Source organism: Pteropus medius, unplaced genomic scaffold (assembly GCF_902729225.1).
Source record: "Pteropus medius unplaced genomic scaffold, Ma_sr-lr_union100, whole genome shotgun sequence".
Lineage (NCBI taxonomy): Eukaryota > Metazoa > Chordata > Mammalia > Chiroptera > Pteropodidae > Pteropus > Pteropus medius.
The window spans coordinates 348,720-359,793 of record NW_024354360.1 but is presented as its reverse complement, the minus strand read 5'-3'; positions in this window follow the sequence as shown (position 1 = coordinate 359,793).

Sequence of the window (11,074 nt, the reverse complement as noted above, 5' to 3'; positions counted from 1 at the left end):
AGAGAATACGGTGTCTGAAGCCGTGAGTTCTTCCGTAGCACTGAGCAAGCGCTGTTTCCCCAACTCTGCCTCACTCTCCACCTTCGATGCCGTCTTGCCTTCTACTTCTGCCTCCAGTGCCATTTTCCCTTGAATTCTCTCCTGTTTCTCTAAACTTATCGGTACTTTCCAATTTAAAATTAAACCCTCTAGGGATCCTAACAGACTCCAATTTTCATATGTCCCCTGGACTAAAGCTGTATTACGAGCCATTGTAAAGGAATTCCCTAAGGTAACAGGATCCTCACAGGTTTGCTGAGGAATTTGATATTGTTCAGGCCTATCAGCCTGGGTTTTCTGATTTTATTCGGCTAATTCATATATTAGTTGGTGAAGGTCAGGCTTGACACTGGATGGGAATTGCCAGATGGGAACATCCTGAAAGGGACTTAGAAAAGCAAACCTCTAATTTTTGAGAAGAAACTAGAAAACTTGCTAGAAAACTACAACATGCAATTCCTAAGATTTTCCCGCAGCCTGTTGTTGGAAGCAAAATTCAGACTTGCTCACAAAAGTCTGATAAATCTGTTCATGACTATTATAGTAGACTTCAGGTCATTCTTAAGGAAAATTCTGGTCTTCATATGTTGACTCCACTTGAGTAACTTTTCTTTGTTAATGGACTGAACAGAGATCTTTCCCTCTTGTTTAAGAGAACAAGGATGGAATGGGAGACTATGGCCATCCTAGATTTGGTTAATTTGGCCAATCAGCTTGCCTGTACTCTTGATGAGCTACCTAGAATTAAGATTGCCAAGATTTCTTCATTTTCAGCCTTGGCAAATGAGAGGCCCTATGTGAAACAGAGAGACTCCAAACTTTGCTGTCATTGCAAAGAGCCAGGACACTGGAAAGGGATTGCCATAAATTTAAGTGTTTTAGAGGTTCTCGGCCTTCTAACCAGCCCTTTCAAGGTCCTCCTAATCCCCAGTGATGGGGCTCTGAGGAACTACAAGGGCTTTTCCCAATCCTTCCTCTTAATCAACTCGGAGAAACTTCTCTTCAAATTGGTAAGTTAACTATTTCTATTCTTATTGACACTGGTACGACATTCTCAGTGTTCAACCCCACTGTCATAAAACAGCCCCTGCCTCCGAGCAGTAAGACAGTTCAAATAGTGGGGATTTCTTTTCCCAAAACGGAGAAATAATGTTAGGGTTTGATGGTAACTGTCAGAATGACCAATGAAATGAATTAAATGGCCTTTCAACATCTTTTATTTGTTCTGTTTTTGATGGTACAGTAGCTGAATCTGAGAGCCCTGGTCAATTGTCCCTTTTGGACCAATTGCCATCTTTATGGGCAAAATCTTCAACTGATACGGGCAGAATCTACAGTGTACCTCCTATTAAGATTCAAATTGATCTTTCAAAACTTCTTCCCACAATTAATATCCTGTAAGTAAAGAAGCCCTTCAAGGTATAAAGCCCATAATGGAAGATTACTCAGGGCCTTATTATTCCTTGCACAAGTCTCCATTACACTCCTATATTACCTGTGAGAAAGCCAAAGATGAGGCAAGATAGTTAGCCTAGGGAAATCCCTTGCCTCCAGGATATGACTCTGGTATTTTTCTTTAGTCCTTTACTCAGCCCTCTCCCTCTAGCTGCTCTGGAATTTCTCTTGTCCCCCAGCCCTCCCCTTGTTTTGATTTCAAGCCCTGAGACTCCAGCATGAGAAATAAGCAAAGGCCAGGAGACTAGAGAGATGGCCTTGGGCCACCTCCTCCTCTTCAGGTGGCAGGAGAAACAAGCCAAGACCAGGAGGCAGGATAGATAGCTTTGGGACACCCCACCTCTAAAAAAACAAAACCCTGTAATTAAGACAGCTTGGGGCAGACTCTCTCTCTGAGCTGGAGCATTTTTAAGTGTGTGCTTTCACTCTGGTAAAACTTGTACATTCCAGCTTGCTGTTTGTCATGTCTTTGAATTCTTTCTTGGGACATAAAACAAGAACATGGTCACTAGGGCTCTGGGGTGGTGTCATGGTCCCTCTTTGGACTACCACCCTGTTGAGCTGTCCGTTATCAAAGGGACGAGTATGGAGGTTTGTCCAGGACCTATGAGCAATAAACCATATTGTTATCCCTCAACATCTTGTTTCTAACGCTCATATGCTACTATCATCTATCCCAACTGGAAGTAAATTCTTTATGGTAATTGATTTGTGTAGTGCATTCTTTAGTATCCCGGCTGATGAAGTTAGCCAATACTTTTTTTGCCTTCATTTGGGAAGGAAAACAATGTACCTGGACAGTAATACCTCAGGGTTTTACTGAAAGCCCTTATTATTTCTCACAAATTCTGAAGACTGATTTGGACGATATAATTTTCCCTAAAGATTCCACCTAATTGCAGTATGTGGATGATTTACTTCTTTGCTCTTCTTCTCAGGTCTTCTCACAGGAACTATTAGAACTTTTGGCTTTAAAGGGACATAGTTCTCTAAAGAAAAATTACAATCTATCCAAACTCAAGTTCAATATTTAGGACATCTGATTTTGGAACAAGGACTACACCAGGATCCAGATGGGCTTCATAGTGTCCTAAGTTTCCCAAGGCCCAAAACTAAGTGTTAATTGTGAGGTTTGGCGGGGCTAGCCATCTACTGCTGAAATTGGATCCCAAACCTCTCTCCTATGGCAAAACCTCTATATGTCTTACTAAAGAATGACAGTCCTGACCCATTTTATGGGAAGAACAGGATGACATAGCCTTAAAAGTCTTAAAAGAAAGTCTAATAAATCCACCTGCTTTGGGGCATCCTAACTCTCAGATTCCTTGTTTCCTTTTTGTGCATGAAAAGGAAGAGATGCCCTTGGGGTACTCACTCAAAAGCATGGGGATCGACATGACCCTTAGGATACTATAATCAGCAATTGGACCCTGTGGCTCGGGGATACCTGCCTTGTCTTAGAGCCATTGTAGCAACTGTTCTCAGTTAAGGCCAAAGAGGAAATTGTTACGGGATTTCCTCCAACCATCTTTGTACCTCATGCAATAGAAGCTCTCCTGAATTCTCATCGTACCCAGCATCTTTCAGTTAGTCACCTTATTTCCTATGAAATCTTTTTGTTGACTGCTTAGGTATAACTTTCACATTGTAATAACTTAATCCAGCTACTTTTCTTTCTGAGACTGACGAAGCATTTCATGACTACTTGACACAGATAGATCGCCTTATGACTCTTCGTGACTATTTACAGGAGACTCCTCTAGGTAAAGCTGACTTCTCATGGTTTAGAGATGGTTCATACCTGAAAATGGTAAGTACTGCCCTGGTTATGCTATTGTAACCCCTTTTGAAGTCTCTGAGGCAGGCAGCATCTTTGCTTTTGGCTACTTCAGCACAGCAGGCTGAATTCTATGCCTTCAAGCTTGCATTTTAATAAAGGGTAAAACTGCCAGCATTTATACTGACAGTAGATATGCCTTTGGAGTAGTTCATGACTTTGGAATGTTCTGGAATCAATGTGGTTTCCTTACCTTCAATGGAGATAAAATGAAAAATGATCCATATGTTCAGCAATTATAGGATGCTATACTTTTACCTAATGCTTTAGCTATTATTAGATTTCAGGACATTATAAACTTGTCTTCCTGGAAGCTAAGGGAAATCACTTTGCTGATATTTCTGCTAAGAATGTTGCCTGCCCTTAAAGGCATGAGCAGCAGTCAAACCTCTGTTGTGGTCTAAAGAGATGTTTCTCCAGTTAATAACTTAGAAAGACTGGCCACAGAAGCCAACAACTGGCTTTGGAAAAAGAAAAACAAGATTGGAAATCCAGCAATTGCTGGTTTGATAAGAAGAGAAAGCTCTGGTTTGGACCAAATAACAACCCAGTCCTACCAGAAACTCTAAAACTTCCACTCCCGACTACTGTACAGACATTAAGCCATTGGTCCACTGACAAAATGATAACATTCATGAATCAATATTAGTGGAGAGATATTAACAAGGTGCAAAAAGTGCCTACCTTAGGAGTCCCACGTGTCCAAAGTACAACCCAGGGAAGACCATTCTCACTGCCCCCAGACATTTTAAGTTGCCTAACGGACCATTTGAGGTTTGGCAAATAGATTTTCTACAGCCTCCCCTGTATCATGGATATTGATATGTTTTAGTCATGATATGTATGTTTCTCGCTGGACTGAAGATTTCCTTAGAGAGAAACTAATGCCTCTCCAGTGGCTAAAGTCCTGTCAGAAAAGATTGTTCCCACTTGGGGAGCTCCTCTCCAACTCCACAGTGACTGAAGAACCTTTTTTACTGGTTGGGAGCTACAATAAGTCTGTGCCATTTGGCCAGTTCTACGGCACTTTAACTGTACTTACCATCCTCAGTCTTTAGGTTTAGACAAATGTACTAATGGCATTATTAAGATTTGATTGGCAAAATCTGTAGAAACTCCAAATATCTTGGCCAAAAGCACTGCCATTAGTCCTTTAAATTTTCAGGTCTACTCCTTTGGGGTCTCATAAGCTTTCACCTTTCTAGACAATTAGAAATAAAGAAGGGCCTATATCTATTGTCCTCCTGCAGAAACTTCATTGTTGGTAAATTGGCATGTTAAAAGTTTATACCTATAGTAGGGCCTATGTTCCTTTTAATGCTGGATTCCTGAGTTGCTACTTAGGGATATGGGAATTTATGCCTCAGAGATGAATACATTTGTTAACCTAAAAATAAAAGGCCAAAGTGAGGCAACAAGTATTTATTCAAGACCCAAAAGAAGAGCCATTGAGAAAGCACTGATTCAAACAAACCCAAAGTGTTCAAGTTAGAAGGCAAAAGTAAAGGAGTATTTATGAGAAAGGGAAGAGGAACAATTATATCAATAGAAGGAAGGAATTTCTATAGGTGCAGATAAGCTAACATAGTGATGCTAATTCTAAAAAATGTTTTTAATTTTCAGTCTGGTAGTCATCAGTTATCTTTGCAAACAGTTGTTTGGGATAAAATGCTGCTTTAGGTCCAGTCCAAGGGTTATTTTGCCATGTTTTAACATTCCAAAGGTTTGAGGCATGAGACTGCAAGGCAGTTCTTTGAATGTCTTCTCCAACTCCATTTTAAAGTGCCTCCATTACTTTTTTTTTTTTTTTTACACATTTGTGATATGAGAGTGGGTCGAACTTAGACCCACAGTGAACCTTGATGTATCTACCCCACTGGCTTTGATGTGATACTTGGAAATCAATCCTTTTCGAATTAGTTATATTTATTATGAAATTCAATTATTCAACACAGGAAAAAACATTCAGTATCCAGTATATATCCCATGCATAGGATTATTTCTTTGTATTAGGTTACCTTCTAGGTGGGTAAGTTTGGTGGGCCACCAGTCATCTCGTAGGCAAGAATTCTCTCTCTCAAGTGGGCCCATAGCCTGGCCCCAGGAAGTGGGGGGCAGTCATTGAACTGGGAGTGCTCAGGGTGCTTACAAGCGGAACATGGTGGCCCTCATTATAATTAAGGCTCATGCTGCTCCCCCCATTCCACCCTGTGGTTACAGTTTTGTGGTTACACTGATTAAGCAGTCCAACTATGTGAATCCTGTGAGCACACTAGGACAGAGGCAGCTTTTCTCTGCTGGTCCTGCTCAGGAGCTAGGGACTGATCTCTGACTGAGAAGCATGTTGACACACACTACAGAAGAAAGGACAAGGTCCAGTGTAGAGGTGACCAGAGCTTCCCTGGATGGCCAGCAGCAGGACCAGAAACAAGGGAGGGGAAAGGAGAGCTTGGGAAGGACAGAGTCAGCTAAGATTGAAACTCTTACAGGTATTTCCCCCACTCTTGGCTACAAGAGGTAGGAAAGGGTGAGAGTGGATTCTCCCAGCCTCTCATCACTCAGTTATATTATCTTCTTATCACCCTTCCAGAGGGTAGATCCTTTGTTTCTTTTCCTGCTATATCTCTACTGCCTAGATTAGTGTCCAAGATGAATGTTCTGACCTGTTACTCATATTTAATTAGTCCCAAGTAAGTGACCAAAAATTTTGGTTCACACAGTTAAGAAAATATTTTTGTTCCCTTATACATTCCACCCCGTGATCTCAACGTTGTGTACAATGCAGGGATCAGACATACTTATTTTGTATTTTACGGTGTTTTTTTTCCTACATAGAATAGCAAACATTAATTTTAAGGAGTACAAATACAATACAGAAGTAAAGTGATATCTCTTTAAAGAAATGTCCTATAGAGTAAATAGAATGAATACCTTGTTGAATATAATAAGCTGGGTTGATAATATTCCAATTGGATGTACAGGCTAAGGTGGTAAAAATTGATCCAAGAGTTTCAGCAAAATTACATTTGTCCTATATGATCTGCATTATCTTTATGGATAGCAGAATTGGCATTAGGTACTACACGCAGTTTGGAAATGAGTTCAAGATTATGAGAGTCATTATGAATTATTTTCATAGTCTTGTTATGTAAAGTTTGTAATGCCTTATAAGTCTGTTCATAATGATCAGATTTTGTGATGAGTGGTTCTGCTAATTGAAGGGTTGCAGTTGGTAGATATTTGAGAGTCTTGTAGATAGATGTCAAAAGATGTGTAGATAGTCCTGTTTTCCGTTGTGATGTTCATGCTATTCCTGACAAGTTTGCAGCCATTATGTGAAGTATCATTGATGTCTTCCAATAATATGTGGTCGTAGTAGGAGATGTACAGTGTAGCAGTGTACAAAGTAGAAGTTACCTAAATTATACACTGCAGGGGTAGGAACTGTGGGTACGACAGGGAGATGAAAAAGATCTAGAGCAAAATTTTTCATAGAGATAACGGTAGTGGATATCCATGCTGAGAGGTCAGAGAGTTGGAAAAAATATGGATCAGCGTAAACGAGCTCCCCCTTGGTTATGACAGAGATACCATTGGATAATGAGAAGGGTAGTGCTAGTGATCGATATCCAAGAACACTTTGTCCCCCTGTGATGGACATTATTGTAAGGGAGTACTCATTAAGTATGCATTCCACTGGTTGTGAGAGATCTAGTTTTACAAAGGAGTCTTTCAGTACTGGTGAAAAGCCTTTTCCTAGTACCCTAATGTCCCTGATATCTTGCATCCATGACGACCTTGAATGTTGTAGTTGGTAATTTAAAAGTAGTAGCAATATTAGTAGCATCATCAGCAATACTATTAGTAACAGAAGGAGAAGTAGAGGGGCTACTAGTGTTATGGTGCGAATGATTCTAAGACCCATGGAGCCAACTGAGATTAATTATGAGCCTTTATTAGCCGGCCAGCAACTGACTCTCCACCACACAAGGTTAGAGGAGATCAGCTCCAAGCTTCCAGAGGAGGCAGCTTATAAAGCCTCCAACTATATCCTTGAATAAGCAGATTACAAGAAGCAGAAGTTAGCCGTTAACGTTTTGTACAAAGATAAATGTATCCAGAGAACTCAGATCAAATAGGGCCTAGTAGACAGTTTTATCATCTGCACCTTGGAATGTTGCACTTCTCCTGGGGCGGGCGCCTGGAGATATCACTTTCCTGTAACTGAGTTACTGCTCTCCCTGGGGGCTGGCGCCTGGAGATACCACCTCCCTGAAACTGGAGAATTTCCACTTTTACATTCCCCACTGGTTTTCAAAGAGAAATCAAATCATTGATTCTCCGACTTGGAGTGGTTGGTAGTTTGTTCTGAGGACCGTGAGTTTTACTGCCTGGACCCGCTTTCTGACATAGGCAGTTATCTAATTAATTACACAGGGGCCAACTAGCAACCCCAGAAATACCAATGTTAGGAGTCCTGTGATGGAGGTAAGCAGTGTAGTTAACCAAGGGGATCTGTTGAACAGGTTCTCATACCAAGACTTTGTCTGCTGATGTTGTTTTTCTCTGTCACGGAGTCTCTGTCTGACCAGGGCTAAACTATCTCTAATAATACCTGAATGATTAGCATAGAAACAGCAGGTTTCACCCAGAGTTACGCAGAGACCTTTCTGTTTCAGGAAGAGGAGATCCAGTCCTCTCTTATTCTGTAAGACCACCTCTGCTAGGGAGTTTACGGAGGTCTCTAGGTGAGAAACCGATGTCTCTACGTCTTGTAAGTCCTTGGCTACTTGTTGACTCAGGGTCCGGTAGTTAGAATGCCCCGTTACTAAGACTGCCACTCCAACAGCGGTTGATCCTGCCACATCTAAGCCTACTAGTGCAGGTATTAGGATAGGCGCCCTTTTTGTAATGTGATGGTCTATATACTGGAAATGTTCGCAGCCCCCTTCCTCGGCGTAGAAATACACTTGAGGGATAACGTGAACTAGTACACAGAAACTATATGTCCCCTGGGACCAGAAGTTGGAGCTGATACAGGGGGTTAGACCGGTATTACAGGCAAACCAGGTGCCTTGTGAGGCAACTAAGTAAAACGGAGGAGTAGTGTCTGTGGGAGTGATGCTGTCACAATTCTGGACATAGGGTGAAGTGCTTAAGGGATAGCTAGTAGAGTGGATACAAGTGCCCTGGCCTTGTAAGTCTCCCAGAGTGAGCTTTGCCAGGCTGCCCAAGGATGGCACATAGATCTACATTGAAAATAGGTTGGCTAGAGGTATTCACTATGGAAATAGGAATGCCCATCTCGGTTCTAGTTAACTCCCATCTATACACTTGGGGCTGGTGAGGATTGCTGGAGTGACAGTGAGTGACAGTGAGAGACAATTAAGATGGCCCAGTCCGAACCCTTGAAAGTCTTATCTTTAGTGGGTGCTCTGATTGACGCAGGGTCCATTGTTCCAATGTCTGTGGTGGATGTGCAGCCTTGATCCTAGTATGGTGAATCTAATGATGGCGCCCAGCTACCTTGACCACGGTGGGTGTTGTGAGGATGACAGGGAAAGGTCCATCCCAGCGAGGCTCAAGAGAAGCAGGTTGTACCTTTTTCACCCAGATCCAATCACCTGGAGCGTGGTTGTGTGGCTGGACTGGATGCTGAGCAGTTGTTCTGGTGGCAGAGACCAGTTGGTGGGTCTCCTGCTGTGCAAGATGAAGGGCCTGCAAAGACTTAAGCAGTGAAAAATTACGAACTTCTGTTAGCTTTTCTTCCCCTAACTTGGGGAGAAGAGGGAGGCGGTCTTCCAAATATTATTTCATAAGGTGTAATGCCCTTACAATAGAGTGTGCACCGTGCCCTTAACAGGGCAAAGGGGAGGAGACTCACCCAGTTTTCGCCAGTTTCCAGCTTGAACTTAGTTAAGGTTTCTTTCAAGGTTCTATTCATTCTTTCTACTTGCCCTGAACTCTGCGGCCTATAAATGCAATGCAATTTCTAATTGATCCCTAACACCTTTGCTAGAGATTGGCTTGTCTGGGTGATGAACGCTGGACTGTTGTCGGACCCCAGTGTTATGGGCAGGCCAAATCGAGGCACTGTTTCCTAGACTAATTTCTTTGCTACTACCTGAGCTCTCTCCCACTTGGTGGGGAAGGCTTCAATCCATCCTGAAAAAGTGTCAATGAACACAAGCAAGTACTTGAATCCAAAGGTTCCTGGGCTGACCTCAGTGAAATCCAACTCCCAGTGTTCCCCCGGTGCCTGTCCACGAAGCCTCGTCCCTTGTCGTATTTCCTTGGAGGGCCCTGGATTCACTTGTGCGCAGATGTGGCACCGGGCTGATACCTGCTTAGCCGTTCGTTGCAGCCCTGGGATGTAATAGTCTCTTTTCATCAGTTTAATTAACTTGGTCCCTCCCAAGTGAGTGCTCTGGTGAACCTGGGTTATAAGGTCTCTGCCCAAGGCCTCAGGTACTACAATGCGGCCATCCAGAATCCTAACCCACCCAGTAGATTCCTCTTTTTCTCCCAGCTTGTTGCATAGTTCAACTTCCCCTGGAGTGTAGGTAGGGTGTCTGTTAGCACTCTGGGTGGTAGGGCCGGCAGAATGTCAATTGGTTTTCAGGCAGCCTCCTTTGCTGTCTGATCAGCGAAGGAGTTGTCTTGTGTTACCTCAGAGCCCGAGTTCTGGTGTCCTGGGCAGTGGATGATTGTCACTTTCTTTGGCAGCCAAATTGCCTCAAGCAGGTCTAGTATTTTTTCCTTATTCTTGATTTCTTTTCCTCTCGAGGACAGTAGCCCCTTTTTTCTTATATAATGCCCCACGTACATGTGCCATGGCAAAGGCATACCTGCTGTCCGTGTAGATAATAACAGTTTTGTTTTTACCCCACCACAGAGCTTGAGTCACTGCTACTAGTTCAGCCCGCTGAGCTGAAATTCCATGGCCTAGGGCTTGTGCCCAGATGACAGTTTCGGTGGTAACCACTGCAGTCCCAGCATACCTGACTCCTTCTGAGACGAACCTACTCCCATCCGTAAATAGAGTAACGTCTGGGTTTGGCCAAGGGCTGTCTGTCAGATCTGGTCTGGTACAGGTGACATTCTCTAGGACTTCAAGACAGTCATGTAGGGGTTGGCGGGGGTCATCATCAGACAGTAGGGGGGCTGGGTTGAGTGTGGCAGTTTTCAGGAACTGTATGTGGGGTGGGTTGAGAAGCAGGACCTGATACTGGGTGATTTGAGCATTGGAAATCCATTGGCCCAGTGGACTGCGAAGCACTGACTCAACTGCATGTGGGGCGATGATCTGGAGGGTCTGCCCTAGTGTCACTTTTAGGGCTTCCTTAGTGAGGATTGCAGTGGCAGCCTTTGCCCTCAAACAGTTGGGCCATCCTGCTGTCACGTAGTTCAATCTTTTGGAGAGGTATGCAACTGGTTGCTTCCAGGGTCCCAGGGTCCGTGTCAGGACCCCCTTCGCGATTCCCCACACCTCGGTAACAAAGAGCTGGAATGGCTTTTCCAGGTTAGGCAGGGCTGTGGTTAGGGCTGCCTTCAGGGCTTCAAATGCCTTCCTTTCTTCCTTTCCCCAGGCTAGGTCCTCTCCTTTCCCTCCAGTACTGGTGTATAGGGGCTTAGCTATTTCTGCGAACCCCGGAATCCAAAGCCTGCAGTAACCTACTGCTCCTAGGAACTCTTGAACCTGTCGCTTGGTGTGCGGCTGGGGAATCCTCAGAATAGCCTCTA